Here is a 12,184-nt window from a genome sequence, read left to right as displayed (position 1 = left end):
GGAGAACTCTCAGGCATGCAGGTTTCCTCACGATGTTTTCCTTCACCGTTGAAGCAAGTACTAACGTCTGATTCTATACAATAGTTTAAGAGATTTAAAATATTTTTTATCACTATCTCGCTCGTATACTTTAACAGACGCGCAACAGGACGGACGTAGCGTTAACTCTTTACGACCTAACTATAGCTTGCTGCCTGCCAATATGATTTGTAAAGCTTTATTGTTCTAAAAACATAGCTTCGTTAATACCGAACCGCTAGGATATGGAACGCCCTTCCTTTTAATATGCGTACCTTCAAGTCAATAGTGAATAGGCAATTTCTGGATAAGCGGGCTCCATTTTAGCCTGCATCATCACTTGCTAGCAAGTATGATTGCAGCTAAGCGCTAGTCTGCAAATTAAAAAAAAAGTAAAGTATGTACACATCACACTAATATTATAAAGGTGAAAGTTTGTATGTGCGTGTGTGTGTATGTTTGTTACTCCTTCACGCAAAAACTACTGGACGGATTTGGCTGAAATTTAGAATTGAGATAGATAATATCCTGGATTAGCACATAGGCTACTTTTAATCCCGGAAAATCAAAGAGTTCCCACGGGATTTCAAAAACCTAAATCCACGCGGGCGAAGTCGCGGGCATCGGCTAGTATTTTATATTATAATATTATGTAATATGACATGCATAGTGCATGAGGCCAGGGGAGTGCATCCTTTAGGATAAGCCCTCTGGGCGACGTGCAAGAGAGGTACCGGCGCACGTTCGTAAGAGTTCCCGGAGACTTTTTATGTGAAAGTGAAAAATTTTCAGAACCTCATCATTACTTCCGGAGATTACTGCTTATTTTCAAGAAATCGTATTAGAAACTACGCCGCAAAGCGTGATCTTGCATATTTGCTCGAGTTCCGCATTATTTTAACACTTACTCCACACAGTTTACTCCGAGTCTGCAATTAGTTGCAGTTGATTCATTGCGAACGTGTTCATACTTGGTACATAATATTATAAATGCGAACGTTTGTCCGTCTGTATGTCTGCTAGCGTTTCTCGACCCATCTGTTTAACCGATTCTGATGAAAGGCAGAGTTAGCTTGTATTCCGGAGAAGTATAGGCTACTTTTTATCCCGGGAAATCAATGGGTTCAGGATTTTAAACAACCTATATCCACGCGAACGAAATCGCGGGCATCAGCTAGTATATAATACAATATAAATAATGCTCACCACATAGTTGCGGCCCGACCTGTCTCTAGTGGATGGCTATTTTTAATGTAAGCATAATGCACACTTGGGTGACTTTACTTTTCTTAGCTCTACTCGTAATAATAGTTAAGTTTTACGATCATCACGAACCGGAAAACTTGTAAATCAAACCGCGAATGAAGATAACAAAAGTAAAAATAAACACGCAACATGTCGTGATGAAACGGTTTGGTAAACTTGAAGTTACGACTTACGAAAGAGATGTATTAATTTTTTTTAGATACGCCTGACCAAAACTATCGTACCTATACGATTAGTTATAGATTACTTTTCTTTAAATTCAGATACAAGTTAGCCCTTGACTGCAATCTCACCCGGTGGTAAGTGATGATGCAGTCTAAGATGGAAGCGGGCTAACCTGGAAGGGGTATGGCAGTTTACATTAAACCCATACTCCTTTGGTTTCTACACGGCATGGTACCGGAACGCTAAACTACCACAGACAGGCAAACAGACGCTTTAGGCGAAGCCCTTATTAAATCTTTTTGCCATTTCACATTTCCTTGCAAAAAATCGGTTTCAGCAAAGCACCAAATGTTACATTTTGCATTTACTTCTTAAGTAATTTAGATAATCTCGATATAAAAATGCAAATTGTAATGCCTAAAACGTTTAGCACAGTTAATAAATCTAAATAATATACCTAGGTATTTATTATCTAAAAACCGGTTAAGTGCGAGTCGGACTCGCGCACTGAGGGTTCCGTACTCGGGTATTTTTTCCAACATTTTGCACAATAACTCAAAAACTATCTATACTCTATACTTACTAATAAATAAAATTGGAGTGTCTGTCTGTAATTTCGAAATAACTACCTCATATTAAGCTCATATGGTTATTTAAACGATACCATAACTGAATCACACGTTTTTAAAATTTTTGTCTGTCTGTCTGTTTGAAAAGGCTAATTAATCTTCGGAACGGCTAAACCGATTTTGACGGGATTTTCACAGACAAGTAGACGACTGGCCAGGGAGTAACATAGGCTACTTTTTAACCGACTTTCAAATAGGGAGTTGTGTTTTTCTACTTATGTACACCGAAATCTCCGAAATTTTTGAACCGATTTGCCTATTTTTTTTTTAATCGATAGAGGAACTTTGTGACATTGTTTCTTAAAAAAATTGGATTCCAACTCCTCAATCCTGATGCTGCAGGGGATCTCACCATCAATACTGATGAGATTTCGAAACTATCGGTTATAAATTGATTGATATTGAAGGTATCTGTACCAAGTAAATACTTTGTGGACCCAACTCCTCAATTCTGATGCTGTAAGGAATTGCATTCCTAAATCCTGGTGATCCCTCGGGATTTTTAAAGGATTATCCGTTTAAATGTTTTTACGTGGTACAGACACACGTTGCATCCCGGGGATGGGTTATTACGGATAGGCCACTTTTGTCCTGGGAAATGGCTTCCGTTTTTCTTTTTGAGGTACGGAACCCTAAAAATTAAGAGTACTAAATGCGTAGCGCTTCAAACAAGCGTAGTTTTGTTCTCATATGAATAATCACACTAATCACACTAATGTATTATAAATGCGAATGTTTGTGTGTATGTATACATGTGTATATGTGTATGTTTGTTACTCTTTCACGCTAAAACTACTGGACCGATTTGGCTGAAATTCAGAATGTTGGTATATTATACCATGGATTAACACATAGGCTACTTTTTATCCCGTAAAATGAAAGAGTTCCTACAGAAAACATAAATCCACGCGGACGAAGTCGCGGGCGTCAGCTAGTAAATAATAATTTGATGTCACAAAAGTTGACCCTGACTTCGCCAGGCACTGTCATGAGCCATGACAATAATATATTGGGAGCGATAGTTACATTTAATAATAATTTTCATATATACATTGGATTCTAGCCAAGGACATCCATATTAACGTTTTTCAACATACCGTCACCGCTATATCAAGTACGTAAAATAGTGAACGCATTGGCCACTTACAATTTTTAGGCTTCAAAAGAAAAAAAGGAACCCTTATAGCATCACTTTGTTGTCTGTCTGTCTGACCCTCCGTCTGTCAAAGAAAACCTATAGGGTACGTACTTCCCGTTGATCTAGAATCATGAAAATCAGGTGGGTAGGTCTAAATAGCACTAGTAAAGGAAAAAATCCGAAAACCGTGAATTTGTGGTTACATCACAGAAAAAAAAAAAATGCGGAAAACCAAATTTTTGAATTTCACGGGCAGACCCGTCTCTGCATATCTCAAACAAAATAAGATAATCAAACTACGTTTGTATGGAGCAGATGGCGAAGAGTCCCCTGTTAACCAATGCCATTCAAACATTTATGATTAGGTAGTAAAGTCAAATAGTGATTTATCTTGGTAGGCCAGAGAAAACAAGCATCTTTTGATCGCATCGCCAAAGCGCAGAAGTCAGAACGCAAATCGAATTGGAAAGCAATCCTGATGGCTGCAGTTAAATTTAATGCACTGGCCATCGTTTGTAGTTTGCGTCGTTAAACGTTTAAACACGTTTACAAACTCCAACCCATTCACGTTTACTATGACGCCAAAACAATGTTTTTGGATTATCGCCACAGTTTATGACAGCTAAGCGGAATTCACATTACGACGTTAAGTGGCACGACATTAATTTCACTATCAATTGCATGTGTAAACGTGTAATTTCGCAAATTGATAGTCAAATTAATATCGTGACATTATTTTCGTGCCACTAACGTCGTAATGTAAATTCCGCTTTAGGGAACTTGGGACAAAACGTCGAGGCTCCAACGTGACTACCCGGCGTCAAATGTTACCTACATGTAACGCTAGGTAGGCTATGAAACAACTATTTTTCTTTGGTTTCCCCGCCCATAGCCTAATATCATTATTATCGTTGATTCAGGATTAAACCGAGTTTCCTCACTCTAGTTCACTCTGGAATCGCATTCAACTCCGTGATTTCAGTAATTAGGTGACATAGTTAACACATGGGTCCATATCTCGGACCCATGTGTTAATTACTGAAATAGTATCAGCTCTTTTCTAGTCACCTACTGTGTGTAACCTTCACTTGTCGGGGGTGTTATTTTTTAAATTACGCTTGTTCATAATAATTTCCTTCAGCGACAAGCGTAGTCCACCACACTTGCCAAGTGCGGATTGCGGACTTTTCACACCTGTGAGTACATTATGGATAACTCTCTGGCATGCAGGTTTTCTCGAATTATTTCCTTCACCGATAAGCTTACTTAGTTAGCCATAACTATACCATGGTATCTCGGTGTGAACTCGGTAAAACCTATATAGGTACACAAAATGGCGGGCAAGTATTAGCACTAAAGCGCCCTACGCCATTGAACGGGTGTCAGATTTCATACATCGCGGCAACGCATTCATGAAACGAGACTGCGCGAATTACGGACCTGAGATTAGTTAATAACTACATCAGATATTTATTCTAAAAGGGTGAGGACCTAGTTCCAAAGCAGTGACAGCCTAATTGCAAAGGTAACAACAGTTAGAAAACTTTGACTTTGCTTAGATTTTTTTTTTTAAAGAATATTAGCCATGTTAAATGACTAATATTCCCCTTTCCTCTCCAACTAAGCGTCAGGCTTGTGCTAGGAGTAGGTACGAGAATAGTGCAACGGGCGGGGTTTGAACCGTCGACCTTTCGGTTTTCAGTCCACTCCTTTACACAACAGTTAAAGATCACAACCAATCATCCAAAATCGAACATCCGACCTCCCGAATAGGAGACACGTCTCACTAGGCTGTCATTGCTTTCACACAGGTGTACTAGCATCGATGCATATTGCCTAGCGAAGAAAGGGGAAAATTCAAGTTTGCTAAGTCCAAACTTTGTATAGTCCGCGCACGCGCATACATAATAATAGTAGTACATAGTGTGAACAAGGCGTGAAGGGCATTCGTACGGAAGCGCTGGTTTCTCTTAGGATAGAGACACACTACGCCCTAACACAATTAGTATATAGTTAGATAACACAGTAATAATAATTACTTTAACAGGGCTCTCTCCGTCACTCGTTTCATACAATCGTAGTTCCAATTTCATTTGAATATTAAGCAACCAAAGTCCATGAAATTTTGCAGACATATTCTAGAAACTAATATCTGTCTGTGGTGTTTTAGATTTTTTTCTAAAAATATGTAGTTTTAAAATAACAGGGGCTCAATTTTTATGTGAATTTTTAAGACCGCGTAAATATTTTAACGGAAATCTGGAAAACCACAGGCATAGATATTAGTTTCTAGAATATGTCTGCAAAATTTCATGTACTTTGGTTGCTTAATATTCAAATGAAATTGGAACTACGTTTGTATGAAGTGACTGACGGAGAGACCCCTCTTAATATGATATGGACCTACCTAAAACTATCCACTCTATCTATGTCCACATAGATTTAGGTATCACATAAAGAGGCTTTACTTGTACATTCTAAAACCGATTTCTATTTATTTTTATGCTTAACTAGATGATGCTCGCGACTACGTCCGCGTGGATTTAGGTTTTCGAAATCCCGTAGGAACTCTTTGATTTTCCGGGATAAAAAGTAGCCTATGTGCTAATCCAGGGTATTATCTATCTTCACTCCTTTCAGTCAAATCTGTCGTGTAGTTTTTGCGTGAAGGAGTAACAAACATACACACACACACACATACACACAAACTTTCGCCTTTATAATATTAGTGAGAAGTGTGATAGTTTTTGATTTATCTTGTAATATATCAGAAAAATACCCGAGTACCGGTGCGCGAGTCTGAATCGCACTTGGCCGGTTTTTCTCTTTATTTGTGCTTTAGGACATTGCTAGCCTGCCTTTCATGATAATAAGTCAATGGGCAGTATTCTATAGGTTTTGATTCCCTTGACCGAACTTGGCAGACAGCAAAGTGACTTTATAATAAGTTCTTTTTTTACCCGACTGCGGCAAAGCCAAAAGGAAGGCTTATGATTTTAGCAGTCTATTATGTATGTATGTGTGTATGTTTGTATCCAGATTCTGCGTGTTTCACCATAGCACCTAAACTACTGGGCGGATTTTGATGAATGAGGTGTCAACCGATTCGTCGTAAAGGTCCGGGTGACATATTACATGGATATTACATGAAACAAAGTGGGGGATCTCCAAAATTTTGTATAGAGTGGGGTGACAAATGAAAGAGAAGAAAATTCAGAGTTCATAAATATAAATGTACTACAACATTAAAATATACCAAGCGGCAGAAAAACAATTTTAGTATAGTACTAGCTGATGCCCGCAGCTTCGCCCGCGTGAATTTAGGTTTTTAGAAGTCCCGTGGGAACTCTTTGATTTTTCGGGATAAAAAGTAGCCTATGTGCTAATCCAGGATATTATCTATCTCCATTCCAAATTTCAGCCAAATCCGTCCAGTAGTTTTTGCGTGAAGGAGTAACAAACATACACACACACACACACACACACACACACACACACACACACACATACAAACTTTCGCCTTTATTATATTAGTGTGATTTCAGCGTTTATTAAGACAAGCACAGTCGGGTTTTAGTTTTCAACTTTATCTTGTTCTCTGGAGATATGGAACCCTTAAACTACAACATAGTATATTATTTAACTCAAAACATAATAGCAACATATTATAACTAGTTTTTGCTCGGTGCGCGAGCTGCTAAAGCAGCTCACGTGACGTGGTAAGGTTAACTTTATTATATAAAACCAAATTGATTTATTAAGATAATTCACCCCGAAAAACCCCATAAAATGACAGGCATTTCTATTTTTTGTAGAAAATGTAAGTCCGCCATCTTGGATTTGAAAATAAATGTCATTATCAAAATCAGCACCCTGGAAACCCTGAAAACGATATCCATATTATTTTTTGTAAATTAGGATAATAAGTTAGTAGGGTGCGTGGGTGCGCGGACCACTAAAGTGGTCCGCGAGCATGCAGCGTTTGTTCCACCGAGTAGACCTTCGGACTCTGATCATCTTTTGCCAAGAAACCACTCTTCCATCTTTTATAGCCTCCGAGATAGACACCGACGAAATTTGTACGGCGGCCATTTTGTTTTTCCAAAATTTTCCACTTTTTCTATTAATCGTTTAGTACATTCTTCAAAGATTGCGAGTTTCAACGAAATCGGTTGGAAAACAAAAGAGTTGCAAAAATCACGTCGGTCGCCATCTTGTTTTTCTGAAATGTCATAATTTTTCCCTACTCGCCTCCCCCACCCGAACACATCTCCCCTACATTATTGTATCGTTTTCCGTCTCTTTCTAGGAGAATGAGACATTCAATATTCGCCATACAAAATGTATGGGAAAATAAATTCCGCCATTTTGAATTTTTTTTCTATTCATCGAGTAGACCATTGGATCCTGATCCTCTTTTGCCAAGAAACCGCACCTCCATCTTTTATACCCTCCGAGCTGGACACCGGCGAAATTTGTATGGCGGCCATCTTTTCTTCGCCATTTTGAATTTTTTTTCAGCTTTTTGGCAATTGGATGATGTCATGAATGACATTTGGTCGAGCACCCCCCACCTATCTTCAATACCTTGAGCGGACCCTTCACCCGTCTCCGAAACCCTCAATCATCAGCTCTCTCCATAATTTTGGCTTACTAAGTTTTTGTTTTCTATACGACACCATCAGTGAAAAAAAAAATTTTCATACAAAATTTTACAGGAGTTTCTTAGTTGAAAATCTCGAAAATCTCCCCAAAAGTGGCAACACCGGTTGCATATCTCCATACTGCCAGCCTAGATACACAATCGATTCATACATACTGACTTTCCAAAATGTTGCCAACTGCCTCAAAAACGTGATCAAAATTTCGAAAAGTTAAAAAAAATACAAAATGGCCGCCAACTTGTTTCACAGAAAGATTTTACACGGTTTCATATTTTTCCCATTAACTACAGGATATACCGCTCCCGATGACGTTTCAATCTTTCCTCTCGCTCGCACCCACGCGAAAGGGGATACCGTGAAAAAGACCGTGTCGAAAATCACTTTTACTTTGATAAATTCCAGTGTTGCCAGTCTCCGGTGACAAAAATACCCAAATGTCATTTGTACGAGCAAAACACGTAATCACTCATACTCGGATTTTGCTAAAAGTGCGTATTTCGATTTTTTACAATTTCCCGAAAATCTTGAAATTTCCCTAAAAATGTGGTAATTTTTTCCCACCGATCTATACCTCGAGTCTATACGTACAACCGCTTCATAGAAGCCGAATCGCTCCGATGTTGCCAACTTTGAGATATTTAACTTTTAAAATTGCGTTTTTTTGTACCTCTAACAAAACGGCCGCCATGACAGCCGCCATCTTGAATTTTTAAAAGCCACTCCCGTTCTGTCAAAATACAGGATAATCGTGGGCGAAACCAGAAAAAATAATTATCCTCGATTACCCCGTTTCGGATCTGTGACGCCGCGGTTCGGGGTCGAAAAATTAAAAATTTTGAAACGCTACGGCTCGGCCGCCATCTTGTTTTTCCAATTTTTTCCACATTTTCTGGTAACCGTTTACTACATTCTTTAATAGTTGCGAGTTTGAACGGAGTCCCTTAAAAAACAAAGGAGCTGCAAAAATGACGACGGCCGCCATCTTGTTTTTCCGAAATGTCATAATTTTTCCCCAGTTGACTCCCCCACCTGAACACATCTCCCCTACATCATTATATCATTTTCCTTCTCTTTCTAGGAGAACAATTATGTCAATGAGTGAGTGAGTGGTAATCGAGCTATATATAGTATAATGTTAAACAAATCCTTACTGTATTATGAAAAACATAAGGTTTATAATCATACAATCGAAAGAAGGTAGTTTATAGTCATTATAAATTTTTCATATCATAACCAGCATCTTATTTAAGAAACACGATTTCACTAAAAGATTTGTATGTGATAGGGTTACGAAAATGTTCAATTATTTACATATAGGTACTGAATTAAGAGTTCAGCAAATCGGATTTAGAGTATGTAAAATAATTAAGTAGTTACATGGAGATGTGTACGTAAAAATAATTTGCTTGATCACAATAGTAAAGTAAAATAAAATTAATCAAAATAGATTTTTGTATTATTTAAGGATAATTTAGGCCTCATTCACAGGAGAGCTTTTTTAACGTCCATTAAAAAAGCGTTCAAAATAGAACAAATGCATTCCCAAGTATCAGTAGTGCACACTTCAATGCTTTTTTAACGCGCTTTGTATGCATGGATTTGACTAGCTCCAGCAATGCGCGGGGCTGCAATTGCTTGTATAGTATGGAATATTATTGTAAATTGAAGAATTGAAAAGAGCAACCGGCGAGTTTCTTGGTGGTTCTTCTCGGTAGGAACGGAATTCTGAAGCAGTGGTAAATTATTTGACGATTCAAAAGCACTTGTAAAAGTCTATTTGAATACAAATCTATTCTATTCTATTCAGCGCAACGCTTTTTTAACGCTCGTGCAAATTAGGGCTTATATATAATTCCTTTCTATTTCCTTTCTATTTTTTTTAGGTTTCCATAGTTAATAAAAAAAAACCTTATCTCTTCATCCCGTCCCTCTGGTCGGTTGTCACAGCTATATTATAAAAACTAAACCTAAAGATTGAGATTTTTCACGGCAGTCAGTTATAAAATTTAATAATTTGATATATCAGTGCAGGCTTCCTTCAGGTGGAATATGATACATAACTATAATAAGTATATACCCTATGTGATTTCTAGATAAAGTAGCTCTCTAATGGTGAAAGAATTATTAAAATTGGATCGGTAGTTTCAGTTTGATGATTGCAAACAAACAAATCTTTCCTCTTTATATTACTTAGAACCTACTCATACAGACTTAGTAGTAATCTAGATTTGCATGCATTTATTTTAAAAAAAAAAAAAACATTTTCTGCTACCAAACTCTGTAACAACACCTTTTTGGACTTTGTCTGTGGTGGCGTTTGTTGGCGCGCGTGTTGTGACTTTTTGGAGTGTTTTTTTGTTAGAAGTGGCCGGTTTTTGTGTCCCGCTGGTGTTTATTGGTGGTGGAACTGACCGAGGAATTGACTGAGAAGCGCTCTTAAGGGGCGCCGCGTGTATGTCGGCGGGCGCCAGCACAGACGAAGTCCATACTTATACATATAGTTTTCCTAACTTGTAAATAACTACACACTTGACATTGGCTAATCAGCGTAAAAAGTCAGACGAGAGAAAAAAAAAAAAAAAACACCTTATATGTTTCTGCAAAATAAGTGATATGATTTGATAATAATTTACGGCTTGTACAAGTGACTAGTCACATCTTTTATGACACACACTGACCTAATCTACTTCCTTTGATAAAACCAACAATAAATTACAATATTTGGTTGTCAGCCTTTACATTTACAGACCGAACGTCGCCTGTGGAAGTTTAGATTAGTCTATAAAAGTTGATAGCGGTGCTGATTCAGTTGTCTTTTTCTTTTTCATATTGCTAAAAAAGGATGGAACATGTATTTTACATTTAAAGACTAAATTTTTGTGCACTGGCAGCTAAAGTCACAAGGTTTAACAACTCTAGATTAAATTAGGTTTATCTGTCCTTTTCTTATAACATTGCTTAGAAAAGGATGCAAGTACTTACTCTAAATTTTAGTTGCACTCAGAATCAGTAATAATAGTAGATGATTCAGTATGGGGTCTTACGTTACGGGCTCAGGGATAAATCCCAAGCGTGATGGGGGATTTTAGAGTATCTAATTCCTAAGCATAGTGAGTGTGTTGCCACTAGTATTCTGAGTGAAACGCGGAATATAGGGGCGCCCAAGACGAAGACAGAATTACCTCCGCGTTCAATACACTACCTTTCACACCTCGCGAGACAGTAAAATCAAAATCTTCAGAATCAAAAATCAAAAAGTGATTTCAGTACTACAGTCAACATTTCAACCCAGCTAAGTTATAGGAATGTTATGACATACTTTACCTTTAGATAACAGTTCTGTAATAAGCAATTGCTGGACAATTGCTTATTACAGAACTGTGGAGTGGTGTGAATATAAAGTGTAAATATTCCTAAAATACACTAATGTGATGTCACTATTGTGATGCTGCGACGTCCTACGCGTCGTGTCATGCTTAATCTTAGAGGGGCGGTCTTTACTTAATTGCCTTCGGACTGACCCTCGACCTCCCAACCGCTCTATGATTCTAATATTTCGTAATAGGTCACCAGTCGCCACCAAAACAATAATACTCGACACACTTTCCATACCAAGGGAGTGACACAACTTCACGGACTAGCTAAAGTTATCTCCCTCGCACTTGAACAAAAACACAAAAACTTACGAGACAAAAACTATTGTCAAAACTTTTGAAAATTATTTACACGCATCACGACAACAAGTAGTAATTACTTAATTACTTTGAAACTTATCGTAACTTAATAATTGTAACTGATTATAGTCGTACTAACCGTGGCCAAGCAAACATAAATCCAAAACAGACGGCAAAGTGATGATCTCCGTGAAAACAAGACACAAAACACTGCACAAAAACTTCTCTATTTTTACCTTATCACAATGTTAACACATAGGTACACACGACATGCACAAGCCCGGGACACTGAGGGAAACACAACACTTGCACTTTAATGTTTATTTACAGTTATTACCGTACCACAAAAGGCATATTTCACGGGACGTCTGTCGCAGTCCAACGAGTTTCGGCCATTTTGTATTTTTGTAAGGTTGACATTTCAGGTTTTTTTTATGGCTTCAAGTCTTTGGATTCTAGGGCCAGTGCTTGTTGTTTATCGCAAGCATGTGGCACCGCCATAAATTTATACCACAGAGTTCTTATAGGCGAAACTTGAATGAATAGGGGAAACCATGGTCTGAGTTTTATTACTAGTAGGGTAGGGCCGTAAAATAAATTTAAATTTTTTTTTTATAATTAAATCAAAAA

General features: G+C 37.8%; 1 protein-coding gene across 4 annotated transcripts in view; it reads right to left on the bottom strand.

Moving 5' to 3' along the window:
- The window catches only part of LOC123878207 (rho guanine nucleotide exchange factor 11), a 207,419-nt gene extending 195,445 nt beyond the window's left edge, over positions 1-11,974 (bottom strand). For all 4 annotated transcript variants that reach the window (XM_045925328.1, XM_045925330.1, XM_045925331.1 and 1 more), the window contains exon 1: positions 11,694-11,974. The gene's annotated coding sequence lies outside the window, so the exon portion shown is untranslated. The remainder of the gene's footprint in view (positions 1-11,693) is intronic.
- Positions 11,975-12,184: the final 210 nt, after the last annotated feature.

This window comes from Maniola jurtina, chromosome 25 (genome assembly GCF_905333055.1).
Source record: "Maniola jurtina chromosome 25, ilManJurt1.1, whole genome shotgun sequence".
Classification (NCBI taxonomy): domain Eukaryota; kingdom Metazoa; phylum Arthropoda; class Insecta; order Lepidoptera; family Nymphalidae; genus Maniola; species Maniola jurtina.
The sequence above is the reverse complement of the archived record's forward strand: the minus strand, read 5'-3'. Positions and strand labels throughout refer to the sequence as shown.